Source organism: Malaclemys terrapin, chromosome 4, assembly GCF_027887155.1.
Source record: "Malaclemys terrapin pileata isolate rMalTer1 chromosome 4, rMalTer1.hap1, whole genome shotgun sequence".
In the NCBI taxonomy this organism is placed as follows: domain Eukaryota; kingdom Metazoa; phylum Chordata; order Testudines; family Emydidae; genus Malaclemys; species Malaclemys terrapin.
Genome location: NC_071508.1, coordinates 82,739,025 through 82,762,930, shown reverse-complemented (window position 1 = coordinate 82,762,930; position 23,906 = coordinate 82,739,025). Strand labels below are relative to the sequence as shown.

The following is a 23,906-nucleotide window of genomic DNA, read 5'->3' as shown; positions in this document are numbered from 1 at the left end:
CTATGCCTGAATACAAATATGTATATATACAAAACAACAACAACAGGTTTCAAAAAGTCTTCAGATCTGAAAGAGTTTAAGGACACTATTTTCATCATAAAAACACTGATTTGTTATATAAATTCTAACTAAATTATAGAAAAGTTTAATCCAAGTACTGTAATTAAAAAGGCTAACGAAAGATATCAGGAAGTAGCTGGAACAGCACTAACCTGTATTATTACAGTACTTTTATAATACACAATATATTTTTAAAAGGTTAGCAGAAATATCCTGGGCAGAAAAAATTATGCAACTAACCAGAATCGTCTGCCACAAGATATGCACAACAATATTCCAAAAACTTTTACAAAATTGTTAATTCTACAAAGTAAAAATTGTCAGAGTAACACTCTTCACTATTAAATCTCTCTCCAACTATTCTACCTTTAAAAGAAACTAGGGCTGTCAAGCAATTTAAAAAAATCATTATTAATCACGCTGTTAAACAATAATAGAATACCATTTATTTAAATATTTTTGGATGTTTTCTACATTTTCAAATATATTGATTTCAATTACAACACAGAATACAAATATAAAGCGGTCACTTTATATTTATTTTTTATTACAATTATTTGCACTGTAAAAAACAAGGGAAATAACATTTTTCAATTAATCTAATACAAGTACAAGTACTGTACTTAACCACCATTCTAGAGGACGTGTCCATGCTGATGATGGGTTCTGATCGATAATCCAAAGCAGTGCGGACCGACGCATGTTCATTTTCATCATCTGAATCAGATTAGGGTTACCATACGTCCTCTTTTTTCCGGACATGTCCGGCTTTTCGGCAGTCAAACCCCCGTCCGGGGGGAATTGCCAAAAAGCGGAACATGTCCGGGAAAATGGCGGCTCTGTTTAAGAGCCCGGCTGCCTGAACGCTACCGGCTTCGGGCAGCCCCGTGCCTGGAGACCCTGCGCCGCTGGAGCCCGGGAGGGGAAGTGCCCGGCTGGGGGCGCAGGGTCTCCAGGCACGGGGCTGCCCGAAGCCGGTAGCTCTCGGGCAGCCCGGCTCTGTGTAACTGACACTGTGTCAGTTACACACAGCCCCGGCGGCTGGAGGCTCCAGTCCCCGCGTCTCTATTTAAGAGCCGGGCTGCCCGGGCGCTACCGGCTTCGGGCAGCCCCGTGCCTCCGGACCCTGCGCCGCCGGAGCCCGGGAGGGGAAGTGCCCGGCTGGGGGCGCAGGGTCTGGAGGCACGGGGCTGCCCGAAGCCGGTAGCGCTTGGGCAGCCCAGCTCTTAAACAGAGCGGGGGCGGCTGGAGCCTCCAGCCCCCGGGGCTCTGTGTAACTGACCCAGTGTCAGTTACACAGAGCCAAAGAGGAGAAAAGCCTCCAGCCCCCGGGGCTCTGTGTAACTGACCCAGTGTCAGTTACACAGAGCCAAAGAGGAGAAAAGCCTCCAGCCCCGGGGGCTCTGTGTAACTGACACAGTGTCAGTTACACAGAGCCCCAGCTGCTGGAGGCTCTGTTTAAGAGCCGGGCTGCCCCAGAGCTACCGGCTTCGGGCAGCCCCCTTGCCTCCGGACCCTGCGCCCCCAGCCGGGCACTTCCCCTCCCGGGGTCCGGCGGCGCAGGGTCCGGAGGCACGGGGGCTGCCCAAAGCCGGTAGCGCTGGGGCAGCCCGGCTCTTAAACAGAGCCTAAGAGGAGCAGAGCCTCCAGCTGCGGGGGCTCTGCTCCTCTTCGGCTCTGTGTAACTTATACAGTGTAAGTTACGCAGAGCCGCCGGAGCCCCGGAGGGGAAGTGCCCGGCTGGGGGCACAGGGTCTGGAGGCATGGGGGCTGCCCAAAGCCCGAGCGCTACCGGCTTCACGGTTTGCTGGGCAGCCTCCAGACCCTGCGCCCCCGGCTGGGCGCTTCCCCTCCCGGGCACCAGCTGCGCTGGGGAAGCGCCGGCTGGGGGCGCAGGGTCTGGGGGCTGCCCGGGAAACCGTGATGCTGGTAGCACTGGGGCAGCCCTTTCCCCCTGGCTGGGAGTGGGAGGGAGGAGGGGGCGGAGTTAGGGTGGGGGAAGGGGCGGAGTTGGGGCGGGGCTAGGGGTGGGGAAATGGGCGGGGCCATGGCCCGTGGAGGGTCCTCTTTTTTTATTTATGAGATATGGTAACCCTAAATCAGATGCCACCAGCAGAAGGGTGATTTTCTTTTTTGGTGATTCGGGTTCTGTAGTTTCTGCATTGGAATGTTGCTCTTTTAAGACTTCTGAAAGCATGCTCCATACCTCATCCCTCTCAGATTTTTGGAAGGCACGTCAGATTATTAAACCTGGGGTCGAGTGCTGTAGCTATCTTTAGGAATCTCACATTGGTACTTTCTTTGCATTTTGTTAAATCTGCAGTGAAACTGTTCTTAAAATAAACAACATGTGCTGGGTCATCATCTGATACTGTTATAACATGAAATATATGGCAGAATGTGGGTAAAACAGAACAGGAGACGTACAATTCTCCCCCAAGGAGCTCAGTCACAAATTTAATTAACGCTTTTTTTTTTTTTTTTTTTTTTTTTTTAAATGAGCATCATCAGCATGGAAGCATATCCTCTGGAATGATGGCTGAAGCATAAAGGGACATACAAATGTTTAGCATATCTGGCATGTACCTTGCAACGCCGGCTATACAAGTGCCATGCGAACGCCTGTTCTCACTTTCAGGCAATATTTTAAATAAGAAGCGGGCAGCATTATCTCCCGAAAATGTAAACAAACTGGTTTGTCTTAGCCATTGACTGAACAAGAAGTAGGACTGAGTGGACATGTAGGCTCTAAAGTTTTATATTGTTTTGTTTTTGAATGCAGTTATGTAACAAACAAAAAAAACCCTACATTTATAAGTTGCACTTTCACAATAAAGAGATTACACTACAGTACTTGTACGAGGCGAATTTAAAAATACTATTTCTTATGATTTTTACAGTGCAAATATTTGTAATCAAAAATAATATAAAGAGCACTGTACACTTTGTATTCTGGGTTGTAATTTAAATCAATATATTTGAAAATGTAGAAGAACATCCAAAATTATTTAATAAATTTCAATTGGTATTCTGTTGTTTAACAGTGTGGTTAAAATTGCAATTGCGAATAATTTTTTTAATTAATTCATGCAATTAATGGACAGCCCTAAAATAAACTAACTACTTTCACCTTAGCACTATAAGGTTACCAAGCAGACAAACAAAGAAAGAATGCTGTAGAACTGCAACTCCAATTTTGTGGAAGCATACCAACTTTTTTTCTGAATGTGCATCACAGGGTAATTAGTGTCAATACAGACCTCAAATTCTAGACTTGCAGAATTGTCCTGTATATCTCTGTATTCAGCTGTGAAGTATTCCATTTTATTTTGAACACTATTTATGACAAAATTTTGTTGGTGGTGGGCTAAAACACCACCCCTTGCCCCTGCTCTTCAGGCACGAAGGTGGTAGAGAAGGGAAGTGTGGGAGGGTTCTGGGTTTGCTCCTCGCACTGAGCCCCAGCCCCTCTCAACCCCTGTGAGTTTCTTACTCTCTTTGATAGGGTTACCCTCGGTCCTTGACGCTGGGGGAGGGAGTCTCCCTTCCTTTGGTTCTCTATTTTTACAAGTCTCAGCAACACACCTCCAAACTCCAGTCCTCTCTCCTTCCTTGCACCCCCTGACTGCCTGAAGCAGGGGGTTTTATTAGGTTCCTGACAGGGCCTTAATTGACTACAGGTGCTCCAATTAATCTGTAGCAACCCTCCCTAGTCTACAGGGAACCACACCTTAATTAGCCTAGAGCTTATATATCTCCCTTCTACCACTCTCCCACTGCTCCCTGCCCCTGGTATGTCACAATATGCAAACAAGTAAACTATGTAGATCACATTTTCATGTTGGCTGATGTTAGAAGGAACTAGGTAAAACAGATACCTGTATATCCCCTGGTAATTCACTATGCTTTGTTACAGAAAACACCACTTACAAAGAGACCTTGGGATCCCTACTTGGAAACCACTGGAGGTGTTGAGATCTTCAGTGAAGTATCAGTTGAATATCTCTGCTGATGGCAGCTTGCATCACAATTAAAGCACCTCCTGACAGTCATTTAATAATAGCACTTTGCCTCAGGCATGCTTATGATTTAAAGACTAGATATTTAACAAAAATGTTGTGGTCAGACTAACAACATGGGAATATCCTCTTCTCCTTCCCCCAGAACCCTGTATTTTATGTTCCTTTTAAGATTACTAGTGTGGGTTAACAAGATTTCAAACAATGGGACAAGTTTAACACCAACGTTTTAAATTGGGAAGTTTTAAACTCAGAATTGATCACCAATTCTCAACAGTATTACATCATCAGAAAAAGGTTCCCACTGGAAATGAAAATGTTACAAAATCAAGCACAGGGGGAGGAAGAGCCTGAGCCCCAGTGCGAGAGGAGGGGGGTGTCCAGCACGCACCTTTGCAGCAGCCAACAGCTCTGGAGAGGGAGGCCCACCCACTGCCAGGCCAGCTGAGAGCACCAGGAGCTCCTCCCCCACACGCTGGCTGAGAGTTCTGTGGTCCCCACACCTGCTGAGAGCTCCAGCCCTGCCACCCTGGGGCTGAAGCTGAAAACGTCACAGAGGTCTCTGAAAGTCACAGAATCTGTGACTTCCGTGACATAATCTTATCCTTAATTATAGGCAAGGCTGGCAATACCACCTATTAAGGTTAGCAGACGCTCCTTATTATAAAACAGTTTTCAGTTGAATATAACTTTGCCAAACTTCAGCCTTTCAGGCTGAAGTTTTCCATTCCAAGTGTACGCCCAAGGCTGAACTGTTTTGGAAAAAATCAACAAACACAGTTCAAATGTTTTCAAGAACAAAGCTAGGGAAAAATACATTGTTTTCCCCAGGCTGAAAAAAAATGGCAACTTTTTCTTTGAGCAGCTCTAGCACCCCAATGCATTGGATCAGGGACCTGAAATTTGTCAGAGGAGGAGAAGCCTTTGTGTCAGGGAAGTGATTTTTTCCATTCTTGTGAAAATCTGCCCAAATTTGGCTTTCGGGGGGGAAAAAAAAAAAAAAAAAAAAAAAAAACAGTTTGCACAGTAGAGACTATATAATTTTAGCAAATTCCTTGAATCCATCTGCACTGAGCTTGCTCCAGCCCTGGGCTGCAGGGGACTGAGTAGGACTTCCCCTGCAATTACAGCTCTGGGAGGCTGCAGGCTGTGCTGGTTCCTGGTGCAGACCCCAGAAATAAAAGCAGGGAGCCACATCTCTCCTGTGTACTGCTCTCAATGAAACATGGAGAAAGAATCTGTCCAATATGAACACAGAGGGGATGAGCTATATCTGCTGAGATGGGGGGGCGGAGGAGAAATAGAAGTAGAAACTGGGACTGGGGGGCAGGGTCTAGGAGCCAGAAAAGGAAATGGTGTAAGGAGAAGACGGGGAGACAGTAAGTGGGATGGGGGAAGGGGACTAGGACTAGCTGGGCAAAGAGAATGGGGCTGAGAACAAGTGACGTGAGGGGAGAACCAGTGACATGATGAGGAGTTGTGGTGTGGGGGGAGAACTGGGGCTGGCTGGGAGAAGAGATTGGGACAAGGAGCTGCAGGGAGTTTGCAGGACAATGAGATTGGCCAAAGAGCCTGGGAGGAAGATTGGCACTGGGATCCAAAGGGGATGGGCATCTGGCAACCAGGATGCGGGAGAGAAACAGACTGGATGAAAGCCCAAGAGGGAGGGAACTGGAACTAGCTAGACAAGGAGACTGGGATTGGAAGAGGACACTGGGACTGGGTGTCTGAAGAGGAGACAGGCTGGGATGAAAACCTGAGGCTGGGACTGGTTAGGTGAGGAGAATAGGATTGGGATGAGGAGCCAAAATGGGGAAGAGACAGGAAGGACAGAATGTAAGGGATAGATCAGAAGGGGTCACAGTTTGGAGTAGGGAGCGGGAAATAAACAGTAGAACACACTCCTCTCCATAACTTGGAATGGGACCCAAGATTCTTGCATCTCACCAGCCCTATGCTGTCAGCAAACAACTGTGAAATCTACTGGCAAAAAGCATGTCTCATCCCCCTCTAGCACGAGTCCACATAGATGATGACACCTAATACTGCTATCATTTATTCTATTAGCACAAGTGGCCGAGGTCTGTGTGGTTGATCTAAAGGTTCCAACCCTACTGATGACTCATGTTGGTGTCTATATGCCACCAAATGATGAAATTCTTGTTTTTTCTTTTTAAAAAAAAAAAAAAAAAACTAGGAAATTAGATAATACAAACATTTTTAAGGTTACAAACTCAAGTTAGAAAATGCCAGAAAATTAATGTTGCCTGTGAAACTTTAATTCAGCCCCCTTGTGCATATGCATTGTGAAACAGTTTTTAACTATATGATCATATACCGTTTTATCCACAGAACCTCCATCTCATTCAGTGCATAGTACGAATGGTGCTTGCTTAACTATTTGGTATTTTGTTTTTTCCACATTGTTCTATTTGTGGCTCCATACCTTCTTTATCGCATATTATTCAAACCCTGCTCTAAAAACAAATTTATCAGATTCCTCATGGGCTTTTCTATGATGCTCATCATTACAGTATCTGAGTGCTTCATGAACATTAATAAATTTATTTTTACAACAGCCCTTTGAAGTGAGGGGTTATTATTATCCCCTTTTTACAGATAAGGAACTGAGGCACAAAGAGATCAAGGTCAAAAGTATCCACTAAATTTGGGTGCCCAATCTGATTTTTTAGGATTATTTAGCACTATATATGTTCGAAGCACAGTTTCCATTTACTTCAACTGCAGCTGTCAACACTTCTGCAAATCAGACCCCAGGATCTCAAGTCAGGCACCCAGAAAATGAGAAACACACAATTAGTAACCATTTATACTGTAAAAAGTCTGGTTTAAGTGAGTTGCTTAGCATTAACAGAAACTCCGTAGCAAAGGAAGGGATAGAATCCAATTCTCCAGGGCAACATTCATCTGCTTTAACCATGAGACACCATTTTTCCTCTTCTTACAAACCTTTGCCTCATTTGTTACTCATGTTCCAAATTGTGCAACAAATGAAAATGGGATCCTACAAGACAAGAGTTTAACTTTCCTACTCAACCTTGATTTATCCCCAGAGCAGATTTATCCTGTGCACTGAATGAGGCCCGGGGTCCTGTAGAAAAATAGTATGTGATCATGTAATTAAAGATTGTATCATAATGCATATGCACAAGGGTCTGAATTAAGGCTGTACAGCCAATCTTAACTCCGGCATTTCCTAACCTGTGAGTGCTTGACTTTGTAATCTTAATAATGTTCTGTTAGTAGAGGAGTTTGGGTGTGTGCTTGTCTCCCTGTACTTGCACACAAGCACATATAATATGTATGTGTATATAATGCATATGTATAGTAAACATTAGTACAGATACATTACAAACATTCAGATATAGTATGCATTATCTATATTTCTTTATTGTATTAGATTGTATTGTACTGTCCATCCTGTGATCAAACTGGAAAGAGATGTAGAGTTTTTTGAATGGTCTACCGTAAATCATCTACATTTCTTTTCTTTATGGTATTGGTATATCCCATGGTCAAACTGGAAACAGATCTGCAGGCTTTAGAACCATTCTAGCATAAATTAAGTTATATTTTGCTTTGGCACTAGCTCCCCCTCCAGACCAGCCTAACAATACTGTAACTACTTCTTATTTTAAACTCTGACTATACAAAAGATTTAAGTACTCAAATTCAACTATTTCCTTCAGAAGATATCACTGAATCCCTGAAATTAAGCTGAAAAGAATGATCACAAAATTAATATCCAAAATCCATAAACAAGACTTTGAAATTCATTCCATCTAAAATACAACGAGTAAGCAGGGCACTCATTTATACAGCTACAATAGGTCTGAACAGATCAAAACTTTCCTTAATCAGATGGGTATTTCAGGAACTGTCTAAAATATTTATCATCAACACAATTCCATTATACATTCAAACTAATCTTTTTGTTTGCAAACTTAATACAGTGATCATAAACAATTAAAATTAGTTACAGAAACTAGTAAAACCCTATGGATCTTAGGTTTCAGAGTGGTAGCCGCGTTAGTCTGTATCAGCAAAAACAACGAGGAGTCCTTGTGGCACCTTAGAGACTAACAAATGTATTTGGGCATAAGCTTTCATGGGCTAGAACCCATTTCATCAGATGCAACTGATGCCCATGAAAGCTTATGCCCAAATAAATTTGTTAGTCTCTAAGGTGCCACAAGGACTCCTCATTGTTTCTATGGATCTTAGTATCCTTGCTGATTTTAATTAATTAATCCATTGGTTCTTGAACAAGTATAAAGATGTTTTACACCTGTTCTTGTAATCATAGTTTCCTTTCAGTTGCTTAGCTAATTTACTCAGACAAGATTCTAAACAAAGCAAGCAACAAGAGAAAAAGCAGTTACAACTTTAAGACCCCTTACATTTTTCAGCTGTCAGATACACATCTCCAGTTGTCTGTGTCTCAGATATTGAACTTGTGCAATTCAGCATTCCAGTATCTGCTTCTTACTTTATCCTCATTACTGAATAGCTTGTTCAGAAATATGAATAATTAATTACACTTTACACATGGAAAAATTGGTTGGTTTGTTGTGTGTATTGAGGGGCGGGGGGGGGGGAAACAGCAAAACATTGCTTCGCTGCACAATGCAGAATGATTTCATCTTGAAATTATTTTAGGCAAGTGCTCATACAACTTTGGCAGTATACTAGCTTGTACAGCTGCAGCATCCAAGCAAATACAGATTATTAAAAATACAAGACTGTGATTCAAATTGTAGTCACCTATATAAATATTGTTGATTGTGAACTTTAATACATGTAAAAAGATTACCGTAAAATCTGTTTTTAGTGACCACACAGGGAACCAGCAAATATCAATTGCCTTTATAGTTGCCCATACAGTTTACAACTTTGAGTTTTTCATTACTTAGGATAAGGATGATTTTCAAAAAATGGACCTGGTAATATTGTGAAACCCAAGAACCACCTCACTTCTAAATGGCCATTTTGAAGTATCCCCTTGACCATTAGACAATGCCTAGAAACTGATAGAAAATTATTTAAAATGCCACTGTAACACACCAGCTAAACATGATTGTAAAGTCTAATATAGGCAGAACACAAGTATGTTCCCAGACATACATTTATTATTGTATAATATCTGAATTGGAGTAGCATCAACAGGTTAGCACGGGCAAGCCATGGCCCCACTCTACTCTGTGCTGTACACGCATAGGCTTGGTCTACACATGAGAGTTATATGGGCATAGTCAGTCAGGGTGTTTAAAAAAAAAAAAAAAAAAAAAAAAAAAAAACCATACCCGACATAGTTTTGCCAACATAACTCCCAATGTAGACATAGCTATATTAACAGAAGAGTGCTTGACATAGCTCACATTGTTTAGGATGGTGGTGTTCCTACGACGATAGAAAAATCCCTCTGTCAGCATAAGTTGTGTCAACACTATAAGGCTATGCTGACATAGCTATATCAGTATAATCTCCGTAGTGTAGACAAACCCAAAAACAGTCTCTGTCTCAAAGAGTTTACAGTCTAAGGCCCAATCCTACAACATATAGCATATGCTGGACCTCTGCACTCAAGTGCTATATATGTTATCTAAATAATGAGACAACAAGGTGATATAAACAAACAAACAGTTGTGTGAGAGCACAAGGCAACAACTAAGATGACTGGAGTAATAAATTGCAGGTAATATGGACTACCCTAGTCCCCTTTCCCCTAACCTCTGTTTACTGGTCTGTCCTTACATTGTGTGTTTTTTTAAACAAGGCCCATCCTTTCTGAGTGTTTGAAAAGCAACTAGCACACAGCGGGTGCTGCCATAAACAGTCAACTGCCATGGCATCCCTAGAATTAAACATGCCTAGGAACAAGCACCAGTGCCTTGTCTAGACTACAACTCCTGTAAATTAATACGAGGTGGAACATGGTTAAAGATCCTCGTGTGGGCAAGCGCCGGCAGTAACTGACTTCGGAGCGGATTCGTGGGGCAGTCACTCCTCTGGGCTCCCCGGGGCCCTTCACGTTAAGGGGACTCATGGGAGATCCACTCCCATCACCAGCATTTTCTGCTCGTCATTTCACCCTACAGACACGAACAGTAGGGCCGGGGCATCTGCCGGGTGAGTGAAGTTTGCCGCCACCTCTTCACTCGCGGCGGCTGCGGCGCGCAGGACGACAGCAGCGCTCCCCTCCCCGCACCCCGCGGCAGCCCGGCCCCCGGAGCGCCGCCTCCGCCCGCGGACCCCGCTCCGCACTCCCCCTGCGACCCGCTGCTGGGCTGCGGAAGCTCGGGACTCGCACGCGGCTCCCCGTGCTCTGGCCATCGGCCCCTCCGCCCCCGGGGTTCAGCAGCCCCCTGCTCCCGAGCGGCTCAGGCCCCGGCCCGTGCCACCGCGCGGGGAGCCTGGCACCCGGCGGGGGTCGCTCTCCCCTTCCCCCACCGCCGGCCGGCAGTCGCTCGAGCCTCCGCAGCCCAGGCCCGGGGAGGGATGGGGAGCGGCAGCTGGAGCAGCCCCGATTCGGCTCCTCACCCGGACCCCCGCACCCCCTTACCTGAGTAGCAGCAGCACCGCCCGCCCGCGGGCTCCCCCCCTGCTGCGGGTGCCGGCTCTAAGGAGGCGCCGGCGCGCGGATGCGGGTGTGGGGGGGTGAAAATACGGAAACAGGAACCTGCCGTCGCTTAACGGAGCCTCCGACTGACTGAGCGAGGGGGCGCGAGAGACATAGCGCGGAGCGCGCTCCAGGAGTAAGAGTGCTGAGCGGGTGCGCGCACCAGAGCCTGGCAGCCCGTGAGCGCGCTCAATTGGCAAACGGCGCTTCTTGTGTTGGGGAGGGATTCGGTTAAGCTGGGCAGACAGCGCTAGCCGCTAGCAGTGCGCATGCGCCATCCATGACGCTCTTGCGACTGGCCCAGACACAGCGAGCCGTGCTTGGTGGTGTTCGGCGCTGGCTCGCATAGCGCGGCCGCAGCTGCCCGGCGGAAACAGGCTGGATCTCCGCGAGGCTGTGCCTGGGGCACGGCTTGACTGAGCACCGGCCCTCGGGGCATCTCCCCAGCGCTGCGCACCAAGGAGCCGCCCGCCAGGGCTTTCGCCCCGCGTACAGGGCGGCGGGGGGCAGCTGCCGGAGCAGAGCTCGCTGAGCGAGGGTCTGATAGCGGCCTGAGCCTGCCGGGCGGGGACCCCTGCCACGGGTATGTGACTGCAGCGGACACAGGCTCGGAGGCGTGGCTGAGTCATAGAATATCAGGGTTGGAAGGGACCTCAGGAGGTATCTAGTCCAACCCCCTGCTCAAAGCAGGGCCAATTCCCGGACAGATTTTTGCCCCCAAAAGTGTTTCTCACAGCCTGCAAAGCTGCCAGGTGCTGCAGTTTTTGACTGGAGTCTGGAAGAGCAGGAGGGAGGGAAAGGGAAGGGAGGACTTTTCAGGAGCATGAGGTGTGTGCATCCTGTCATCTAGGGTTACCAGTTTTTGTTGGCCCTATTCCTGAAGCTTTCATCACATGACCATCTTTAATTAAAGATTCATCTAATTCCTTGAGATTCCAGGACAATTCCTGGAAAACTGGCAATCCTAGTGCCATCCCAGGCAGCAGGAGCAGTGTGGGGAAGGGCAGCCCATCACCTATGGTTTGGATTGTATCTCCTGTGAAACCTGCAATTTTTTTCAGATACACATTCACCTCCTGCAGGTAAACTAAACGTAAGTTCTCTTCCTTCCCCAAAATAACCTAACCTTAGTTGCACCTTCAGCAACAGTTTGTGGTCCAACAGTCACTTCCAATTACCTCTTTATTAGAAAGTTGGGATCCTAGGTTAGTTTCTACAATAGAAATTGAGTGTTAGAGGGGTCAGAATGACAAAAAATACTTTCTGGGGTCCCATTTGGAACAAAAACAACTAATTTGCCCTTCAGTTGATGGGGCATGCCGTTCATTCCCAAATTTGATAGTCAGCTGAGGGGGGATATGATAGAGGTCTATACAGTCATGAATGGTGTGGAAAAAGCTAATAGAGAAGTGTTATTTATCCTTTCACAAAATACAAAAACCAGAGGGTTCCTGATGACATTAAGAGGCAGTAAGCTGAATACAAACACAAGGAAATATTTATTTGCACAATGCACAATTAACCTGTGGAACTCAGTGCCAGGGGATGATGTCATGGTCAAAAATATAACTGCATTCAAAAAGAACTAGTTAAATTAATCCGGCTATTAGCCAAGATAGTCAAGGATGCAACCCCATGTTTGGGACAACCCTAAACCTCTGACTGCCAGAAGCAGGAAGGGGAAGACTAGTTGATCACTCCAACTACCCTGTTCTGTACAGTCTCCCTGAAGCACTGGTACCAGGGATAACATGCTAGATTGACCATTGATCTGATAAAACGTGGCAGGTTCTTATTATCATTTTTTTGTGACAGTTGCAAATTATTCAGATTACAAATAAAGGTAAACTACACTTGGTGTTCGCTTGATAACTGCGTGGACATATCACACTACTATGGTAACACAGTTGGTTCAAATAATCTTCCACCGCTGTCCCACAGTGCACAAATCATTGTAGAAGTAGAAGAATTTCTAGTATGTATTCAACTGTCAACTTGCCCAGAGGTCTTAACAGTTGGATTCACTGGGGAAGCTATCAGTTCTACACTCTCCTTCCTTCTCCCACCTCCCCAATAAGAGAAGTCAATCGGCAGTATAGCAACTCATTATTTTACACTCATTGTTACACCACTGCTTGATAATGTCATGTTGCACCAGTTTAAAGACCTCATTTTTTCCTACATCCACCCTAGTGTTATGTGCATTAATGGAGGTGGAGTGCCCTCTAGAAATATATTCTAAAGTTCTCATTACTGCTCCTTGGAGCAGTACATTCTTACTACAGTAGGTTGGGCTGCAGATTTATTATGGCATTTTTAAACAAAAATCATGAAGCAGTCAGAGTAAATTTAATCAAAGTCACAGATTTAGGTCAAAACTGTGTAAAGTCATGGGGTTATGTGGGGGGGGTCAGGTCCTGCCCCCAGGGGTGGGAGGCCCTGGGAGAGGGCTGGAAAGTGAGCCCACATTGCACTGACCTTGGGCAGCAGGAGCTCCTAAGTCCCCTAGGGCTGAGCCCAGAGGTTGAGAGCAAGACCACCCCGTGCTCACCCTGGGAAGCGGTAGCTTCTATGTCCCATGAGGCTGGGCTCAGAGGTTGGGAGCGAACATGTCTTGCATTCAGCCTGGGCAGCAGCAGCTCCTTGCCATATCGCAACATCACTCACTCAAATTTGGCCTGGCCGCCATCCTGTGATTATGGAGGGACAACCAGGCCAAACCTGAGAGGTTCCCCATGCACTAAGTCACAACTCTGGGAGCACGGAGCCAGGCCCAACCCCACAGGACAGGAGCTTCTGTTGTGGGGTGGGCTTGGTCTTCAGCACCCCTCCCTGGCTCTGCCCTCCGCCTAAGTGCTTTATTAAAATCATGGACAGAGAGAAAAGTCACAGATAGAGAAATCATGATATCCGTAACTTTTCCATCACCACAAAAACCCATAGCCCCAACAGTAGGCAGTGTGGGAAGAAGAGTCACACTCCCACTATATGCTGGTAAATTAACATAGTTCTCCAATGGATGTCCTCATGGGTCAGTGAGTGCTGCCATTTTTACTACACCAAGACCGGTTGCAACATTCATATCCTGGTAAGAGAAGTTGCCTGGTAAGAGATGTCCATAATGGAGTTTTAAAAAATGCAAGACAGCTGTCAAGTGGTGGTAAATGATTTTCTGGGCCTTCATGATAAGTGCTGGAAAGCATTAGAAGTGGTGCACAGACATCAGTGAAATGCTTGTTCGAGCTGCTAGTCTGGTGGACCCTCTGCTTCCCTGGCCACAAAACCATATCCTGGAAATACAGATAGAGGTAGATGAACATTCAATTACACCCTGAGCAAATGCAGCATGGCAGTAGAATGCACTTTAATATAATAAATCCAAAAACTGATAAATATTTCCACATCAAAACTTATTGAAAGATATACACATCACTTTTTCAAAATATTCTGCAATATATAATGCATATGTTCACTTTTTCCTGGTGGGAGATTAAATGGCAGAAACAGGGAGGATGTGTACATGAAGAGTCAGTTTCTGTATGAGTCAGTTTCTGTATTTTGTAATGCAGGATACTGGGCAAGAGCAGGGATTAGCAAGGGATATATACTCTCTGTAAGCCTATTGTATAGCTCAATGTAGTGCCAGAACAGTAAGACTCTAAGCACCTAGTGCATGGCAATCTCCTGTTTCATGTATCTCTCCATAGATGCCTAGTCCTAACTAACTTAGTATGTAATTTATCACTGAAATCAGCCACTGTACCAGGCAACTGGAAGGTAAATAATGTAATGCCAAATTTTAAAAAGAGCTCCAGAGGAGATCCTGGCAATTACAGGCCCTTGAGACTGTACGGGGTAAATTGGTAAAAACTATAGTAAAGAATAGAATTATCAGACACGTAGATAAACACAATTGTTGGGTAAGAGTCAACACAGCTTTTGTAAAGGGAAATCATGCCTCACCAATCTATTAGAATTATTTGAAGGAGTCATCAAGCCTGGTAATAAGAGTGATCCAGTGGATACATTCTACTTGGAGTTTCAGAAAGCATTTGACAAGGTCCTGCACAAAGGCTTCTAAGGAAACTAAGTAGCTATGGGGTAAGAGGGAAGGTCCTCTCGTGGATCAGTAACTGGTTGAAAGATAGGAGACAAAGGGTAGGAATAACTGTTCAATTTTCACAATGGAGAGAGGTGAACAGTAAATTCCCCAATAATCTATACTGGAACATGTACTGCTCAACACATTCATTAATGATTTGGAAAAGGCAGTAAACAGTGAAGTGAAAGTTTGCAGTCAATACAAAATTACTCAAAATAAAGTCAAGTCCAAAACAGACTGTGACGAGTTACAGAGGGATCTCACAAAACTGGATGACTGAGCAACAAAATGGCAGATGAAATTCAGCATTGATAAATGCAAAGTAATGCACATTGGAAAATATAATCCCAATTGTACATATACAATGACAAGGTCTAAATTAGCTGTTATCACTGAAGAAAGATTGTGGAGTCATCATGGGTAGTACTCTGAAAACTTCTGCTCAATGCACAGCACGTGTCAAAAAGGCTAACACAATGATAGAAACTATTAGGAAAAGGATAGAAAATATCATAATGCCACTATATAAATCCATGATGCGCCCATTACCTTGAATACTATGTCCAGTTCTGGTCACCCCCATCTCAAAAATGATATAGTAGAACTGGAAAAGATTCAGAGAAGGGCAACAAAGGTGATCAAGGTTACAGAATGACTTCCATAGGAGGAGAGACTAAAAAGATTACGGCTGTTCAGATTTAAAAAAATAAATAACTAAGGGGGGATATGATAAGTCTATAAAATCATGAATGGTGCAGGAAAAGTGTTACTTATGCTTTCACACAATATAAACAACAGGTGACCCAATGAAATGAATAGGCAACAGGTTGAATACACACAAGAGGAGGTACTTTTTCACACAATGCAAGTTAACATGTGGAACTCATTGCCATGGGATGTTGTGATCGCCAAAAGTATAGCTGGGTTAAAAAAAAAGAAAATTGGATAAGTTCCTGGTAGACAGGTCCATCAATTGCTATTATCCAAGATGGCCAGGGATGCAACCCCATGCTGGGGGCAACCTTAAACCTCTGGCTACCAGAAGCTGGGAGTGGAAGACTGGGGTGGATAATTCCATAATTGCCCTGCTCTTTATATTCCCCCTCAAGTCTGGTATGTGCCACTGTCAGAGACAGGATAGAGGGTAAGATGGACCATGGTCTGATGCAGTAAGGCAGCTATTATGTTCATATGCCATGTGTCTCCAACATCAGCCATAGCCTTTTCTCCTTGTATTAGTGAATGCTCTCTGATGCACCCATCAGTCTTGCAAAATGTCCTCCTTGGTCTTTCACTTCTGACTTGATATGTTGAGGCAATTGTTTGCTACTTCAGGCAAAAACCAGTGGCCTTTTCAGCACAGCTACTGAGCCAATATCAAAAGGAGAAAAAAGGATAAAATCAGTATCTGTAGCAACCTTCTACTGGGGCTTAGGAATGTCAAATGATAAAGTATCTATTTTTCTCTAGTTTTGCATTCCAAACTGGAGTTATTACAGACTGGCTCAGACACTGATATGGTAAACAGATCGCCAGTGGCTCTCCAGTATTGGGCTGCTGCTGCTACTCCCTTACCATTATGGTTATTAAAGATTTGTATTGCAGTAAAACCTGCAAACCCTAGTCAAGGATTAAGGCCCCCGTAGTTCTAGACACGATACACATACATAACAAAACAATCTCTGCCACAAAAGAATGTATAATCGAAATATATGAGGAAAGTAAAAAAGTGGATACAAGCAAATAGATAAGGGAATACAAGGTAACGTTCAGGTGACCAAGGGAATTGTGGATTCCAAACATTTCAAAGGGCAAATGTAATAATAGCCCTTAGCTTCAGGCAGCTCTAGCCTCGGATGATCTCACCTTGAGTAAGATTCCCAAAAGGGAAAAATGAAAATTGTTCCAGAGAGTTATCTGAAAGCTGGGGAGAGATGCTACAACTTTATTTTCCCATATGGTCCTTTTGGCTGAACTAAGGCAGCGGTGAAACATTGTTATCTATTATAAAGATAGAAATATCTATCCAGCCACCAAGGTACATGTCAAAGCATTCGAATATCTTTAGTGTGACTGTTTCTCAAACAAAGCGGCGACAGACTGAAGAAAAGTCAGGGCTGAAAAACAGAACATTGCATTAGGATGCCTGTGGGCCATACAATTGTACATACTACCGTGTGAAATTAAATGAATTGTAAATATTTTGCTTAATGCCATAATGATACTACTGCTGGTTTTCATGCCTTCAAGCACACTGCCTTAAAGAAAACCATACAGCACCGGAACTGGCTTTGCATGCATTGTAGATGTTGCTGGACATGGGATGGCAGATAAAATATTATGTAAATACTTTGGCCAAAGTGCCATGGTTTGTGCTCTAGCAATTCAATACTCCTGTTTTTATGTTGTGGTCCATTTGTGCCTTTGGTATTTTTTTTACCCGCACTTCAGGACTGGCCATGTGAAATAGCTCTGCCAGCTGCTAGCACAAGCTGTGCTAGTGGTTTCTGTTCTGACCTGGTGGGTTTAAGAGAGGGTGAAAACCAGGAGAGTGACAGAGGAAAGAGAGAGAAAATGGGGGATCCACACTTTCATCCTTGTGTAGCTATAACTGCCCTTTTACAAATGCTAAAGGCAGCAGCTGTGTGAACCCAGAGGCAAGTTTCCCAAACCAGCATAAAAGGACCACAGATAAGTACCTTTTACTATGAAAAGCAATTACTAAGTGTAGAGGCTCCCTTATCACCCCAAGAACTCCTCCACTGGGAAATAATCAGTAGGTGTCACCCCAGGAACTTATAAGGATACGCTTCAGTTGGTGCAAGCTCAAGTGATTAAGTTCCATGTGGATACATCCCACTATCATGGTAATGCATTCAGCACAAATAGTCCTCCCTTGGAAGTCACTTAAAGCTACAGGTGCTCAGCACTTCTGGCAAAAATAGGCCCTAGGTTTCTCAAGCTGGGTCTCCTGAAAATGAGGAGGCAAAGCACACAGTTAGTGGACACCTCTGAAAATTCTGTTTTAAATGACTTGCTCCATGTCACATAGGAAGTGTGTAGTGAAGCCAGGAATAGAATCCAGTTCAGTACCATAACTACAAAACCATTCTCTCTCTTCCCACAGCCTTCTCCTTCATTAACTACACACTTTTCAATTCTTGAAGCAAATGAGTTGGTGTCCTGTTACAACTTCATTTATTACACACTCTTCCTTTTTCACTATCTGTGCCCTGAATAAACAAAAATTCCATCGTGTGAAACCCAATTACCCCAGCGCAGAATCTCAGTAAACAGTGTTGTTGTAGCTGTGTCAGTCCCAGGATATTAGAGAGACAAGGTAGGCTAGTGATTGATAGGATTTGGGACAAAGCTAAAAGTCACGCAGAGATACCCCAGAAGCCCTAATATCCCCTCACAAAATAAAAGTATTTCCCATTGAAACTTATGCCAGCACACAGGTTTTTTCTTCTTCTTCCCAAAGTTTGCTGGCTCTGGTTTTCCTTTACTTTGTGGCCCCTTTGTACTAGTACAGAATCACAAAAGGTCTTAAATGCAGTGTAGCCAATTCTCGAGACTTATTGCAAGGTTCACAATATTTGGTGTTTTTCTTAAAGCTCAAGCCCCTGGAGTCAAGTGAATACACCAGAATGTCAGCTTTCATTCAAGCCCTCATGGTTATGAAGATAAGCTTGAAAACCACGAACCTGCACAGTTCACGAGTCAGAAGGCAAATAAAAATAACACATTTGGAGTTCTTTTTTTAAAATCTCCTGATTCTGGGGGGCCTGACAAATTATTCTTCAACATTTGAAGTTGGCGAGATTATAAATGTGCGTTGCAAAATACTGCTATAGAGGAGTTCTGTTACTGTCATAACAGCACTAACCCAGTATTCACTTGGCTTCTGTGATATGCAGTATGTTGGGGGTGGGCCAGAGCTCATTGCACTCTACCTGTTCTGTGCTGGGGTAGCAGCCCCTAGAGGACCACTATAAGCTGGCATAATTTAAAGCAGCCCTGAGAAAAGAGCCAGAATTATGGAGGAACAACTACGACTTTTCCTAGGCTGGCTGCAGAAAAGTAAGAATGCAGAATTTGGCCCCCTTTCTTCAAAACTTGAGTCCTATTCTCCCATACAGGGCTGGGTGAAAATAGGACCTCACATCTGGATCTGGTGTGATTTAAGAATCATGCAAAAAAGTTGTGTCTGTCCGAGAGTTCTGAAAGTGCAGAATCTATGTTGTTTTTGATGTCTTTATCTATTTTAAATAAAGACTGTACAATTGTGGAAAAAAAGACTGGGAAAGAAATCCAAAGATCTGCCCTCACTTATTTGTCTTCCCATTCCAAGAAATCCAGACCTCTTACCACGCAGAAAAAAAATATTAAAAAGATAGATACTAATCTCTTGGGGGGCTGTTATGTAAAATATTTTCATTCATAGACACTTAACTTTCATATAGGAATACTGTCAATGTCACAATAATTGGGGAAATAAAGGAAACCCTCAGTGTTATACAAAACTTTTTTGTTTCGCATGTTTTTAAAGTGATTGTTAAAACGTCAATTATTCAGCATCTGTAAAATAAGTTTTTAACATTCTAAAGAATGCTTTAGAAACTCTAAAGAGCCTTTGAAAGATCTATAAGTACTTTTTAAAGCATTAGAATTTGCAATAAAATTTCCACTGATTTAAGACCTGATTTCAAACCTGTTAGAAATCAATAAATCCCAATCAACCAAATTAATTTAAACATAAATTAGTAACATCACAGAAAATGTTTTTAAAACATTTAAAATAATAGCCACATGTATGTACAGCAAAGATTGTAATGGATCAGCAAAATATGCATTTCTATGTTTTCCCAGTGCATTTTTTAAACTGCTCTTTAGAAATGCCTTTTGGTACATCTGCATCGGTATAAGCAAATAAACTGCTTAAACTTCCACCTGTGGGAAAAATAGATAATCTGTTGTGATTGACTGAGGAGTACTGCTCATACAAGATATAAAATAGCACTTCAGCAGAGGATACAGAAGCACTTAAAAGAGCTGCAGTGAAACTAAACAAACTTTTCTGTCCCATTTATCAAAGCACTTGCAGTTTCCAGTTCAAAGCAGGAGAAACAATAACAAATATTGCACAAGAAATGTTATCTGTATCCAAAACATTTTAGTAAAGTGTCTTTAGAAATCTGTGTAGACCTGTTCTCTCTTGGCACTTCCACTCTTGCAGTGTTTTTCATTTGAGTTTTGACCACTTTTTGTTGTGTCATGGAGCTTTGTGCCTTACTATGCAGTGGTTTTATAGTGAGAAGAGATTTGTGGGTCAAGGAGGGTGGTACAAAATTATTATTAAAATTAGGTGGACAGGTTGTGGAATAAATTATCTCATGGATACTCCATACCTATGAGCTGTCTGTATTTAAATGCAAGATACAGCTGTTCAGTGGTCTCTTTTCTGAGTGAATGAAGCAGAAACAACTCCAATACCAAACCAGCTTTCCTATGAACTCCAACTGAGCAGAAATGGTCTGTTCCATAAGGTTGAATTGGTATACTTGAAAATATTACGGTATGGGGCTTCGATATACATTTTTAAAAATTAATTTTAAGAAAATCCAACTACATATAGCCATATAAACAAAATAATTCTAACAAAATATGCATACAGACATAATAAAAATACACAGACCATCCTTTATAATCAGTTATGGTTCTGTAAGATTAAAAGTAGTCAATTAGTCAATACAAAATTATTATAGGTGGGACTAGTAGCACTGTCCATAAAGTTGCCAACACTTCTCAACATAAGACCCTATTTTCGGTTGTTTGTAACTCTGCCAAACTTTAACCATTTGGACTGAAATTTACCATCCTGGGTGACTTCACTGGGCTGAATTATTCTAGCAAATTTCAGCCACAATGGTCCAGCTATTTCTGAGAACAAGAAAAGGGAAAAATATGTTTTGTCCATGTTCAAAAATTATGTGTTCTTTGAGAAGCTCTAATGCCACCATGTTTTGGAACAGGGACTAGAAATTTGATAGGGGCTGGCTTGTGTGTCAGATGTGTCTTTTGCTGTTCCTGTGAAAATCTGCCTAAATTTGGCCAAGTTATAAGCTTTTGGGTGGGAAAAGTAGCAGTTTGCACATGATCAGTAGAGACTTATTGGAGCTTCACAGTTAAATTCCCAGAGGTTCCATCCACACTGGACATGCTCCAGCCCAAGGATGAGCAGGACTTTCCCTGTAATTACAGCTCTGGGCTGCTGAGGGCGCAGCTGCAGAACTGAGAGTTGAAGTGAGGCAGCATGGAGGTGAAAACTGCCTGATTTGAATGCAAAGAGGCAGCTCAGGGGTCAGAGGGAGTAGATTGGGACAAGGATCTGGGGAGGTGGAGAGAGAGACTGGAACTGGAGGGGGAAGGAAACTGGAACTGGGAGTTGGGGTGGGGGCAGATTGAGACTAGGATCTAGGGGGAGACTGGCTGGGTAAGGAGAAATAGTGTGTCATCATGTAATTAAAGTATCTCATAATGCATACACATAAGAGGGCTGAATTAAGGTGGCAACCTTAATGTTGCCATTTCCTAACTTCTGAGTGCTTGACTTTTCCGCTTTAATAATGTTCTTTTAGCATAATTTGTGTTTATATATACATGCACACAGCATGAGAGCTGTTGGAAGTTCAGTACTTCTGAAAATCATCTCACTTATTTAGATTCTATTTGTAAAAACTTGGCTTCTTGTGTTTTCCCCTCTGGATTTGGACTGCTTGTTAATTCCCAAAAGTCCATTCCAGGCTTAAAGAATTGTGGGTAAGAATAGACAATATTGTTCTTACCTGTATATCTGTCTTTTCATAACAGGAAATCCATACTGATTTTTTCCTATTTTTTATAAATATATTTATTAATTGTTTTAGGACTTTCAGCGTTTGACTATCTACTTACAAGGCAGTTCTTAGATTTATATAGCAGTTGGGCACCAAAACCCCTCACTTAGAGTTACCATATTTCAGGTTCCCAAAAAGAGGACACGGGGGAGAAGGGGAACAGATCAGGGAAAATACAGTTGGCAGTGATGGAGGGGTACATACAGCCGGGGTACTTCCTGGAGGTGAAGGGCAGTGTCACTCCCTGTCACAGTGCAAGGACAGCTGACTCAAGCCCAGGATAAAGCGATAGCTGTCAATCAGCGCCTCCCTGCAGGACCTCCCCATCCCGGAGCTAGGAGCCAGGGCCTGAGTGGGTGGGATCTGGCAGCTGTGGCTTGCAGGAGAATGGACCAATCAACTGTAGATGCAGGGGAGGGACCAGTCAGGAAACAGACCAATTGGGGCTCTTTCTGAGCTGCAGCTTCTCCGCTCTGCAAAAACCTCAGTCATTTCCTGTTATTTGAAAAATCCGCCCAGACGGAGAAAGGAGGCTCAAAAAAGAGGCTGTGTCCAGGACAATTCTCACCAGTGAGCTGCCTCCATGTGTACGCATAAGTGTGGTCATCCCAGTATCCTTTCCTGACCAGTGGCTTTCCTATTGAGAAAACAAATTTACAAATGAGAACAAAATTATCTATTTTACAACATAAAGCAATACTATGGGAAAGACCATTTTATCCATAGTTTGGGTGGACAATATAATCACCTATTCTCAGGTATACATATAGTAGCCCCTGAGTGCCCTCTTCCCTTAGATTGCCTTCACAGGTCATACATGATCATACCTTTCAAAGATGATTAGCTAACGACAGCAAAGAGTCCTGTGGCACCTTATGTAATATATGCCATCATATGCCAGCAATGACCCTCTGCTATGTACATCGGCCAGATTGGACAGTCCCTACGTAAAAGGATAAATGGACACAAATCAAATATTAGGAATGGCAATATACAAAAACCTGTAAGAGAACACTTCAACCTCCCTGGACACACAATAGCAGATTTAAAGGTAGCCATCTTACAGCAAAAAAACTTCAGGACCAGACTTCAAAGAGAAACTGCTGAGCTTCAGTTCATCTGCAAATTTGACACCATCAGCTCAGGATTAAACAAAGACTGTGAATGGCTAGCCAACTACAGAAGTAGTTTCTCCTCCCTTGGTGTTCACACCTCAACTGCTAGAAGAGGGCCTCATCCTCCCTGATTGAACTAACTTCGTTATCTCTAGCCTGACTCACTCTTGCTTGCATATTTATACGTGCCTCTGAAAATTTCCACTCCATGCATCCGAAGAAGTGGGTATTCACCCACGAAAGCTCATGCTCCTATACGTCTGTTAGTCTATAATGTGCCACAGGACTCTTTGCTGCTTTTACAGATCCAGACTAACACGGCTACCCCTCTGATAGCTAATGACAGTTTGTACTATTGTTTTCTGTTTCACTGGATGAAGATGTTTTCACATGATATCCTGCTGGAGAGTTTTGGATATAAAGTTTTTTGGAAACAAACCTAAGTCCAGCACATGCAATTTCATTAATCTTTTCTTAAACTCAGTTATGTTGTAACTTGTCTCTATACAACTAATTACTATTGCTCCAAAAACAGCCAGAGCCTCTCTAAAATCTTTCTCAAGCTATTAGTTGTTGTTGTTGTATTTATCAATATTTGGTACAATATAAGCACAAAAACCAACAAAACAAGGAAAGCCAAAAATTGACTAGTACAAAGTTGGCTGCTTGATGGAGTCTGATTAGACCATGTGGAGAGGCTCAAAGTGATCAGGAATTAATTTTCTTCTCAGTCCATCCCACAATCACATGTTTCAGTAGAAGATTGTCCTAAGTGAAACTTGAATGACCTGTTCTACTTTTCATTAACAGCTGCACAGAAAAAAAGATCAACCTCCCACTAAGGAACAAGAAAAACCAGCTACTGTATCCAGAAAGAAAGCTTGAAAAGTTCCATCCAGGCAATTCGTTCCTCCTTCTAGCCGCAATAGCACAAAGGAAAGGATGTGACCCTCAAGGTAGTAGCATCACAACTGCTACACATCTTAAAAGTTAACCTCCCTCCAAAAATCAGGCACCCCACAGAAAAGGAACAGTGCCCTCACTTATAACATCAGAAAACAGAGCAGGCCC

At 43.3% G+C, this 23,906-nt stretch overlaps 1 protein-coding gene across 4 annotated transcripts in view; it reads right to left on the bottom strand.

Annotated features, from left to right (window-relative positions):
- FUT8 (fucosyltransferase 8) overlaps positions 1 to 10,927 on the bottom strand; it is a 241,304-nt gene extending 230,377 nt beyond the window's left edge. For all 4 annotated transcript variants that reach the window (XM_054027425.1, XM_054027426.1, XM_054027427.1 and 1 more), the window contains exon 1: positions 10,663 to 10,927. The gene's annotated coding sequence lies outside the window, so the exon portion shown is untranslated. The remainder of the gene's footprint in view (positions 1 to 10,662) is intronic.
- Positions 10,928 to 23,906: the final 12,979 nt, after the last annotated feature.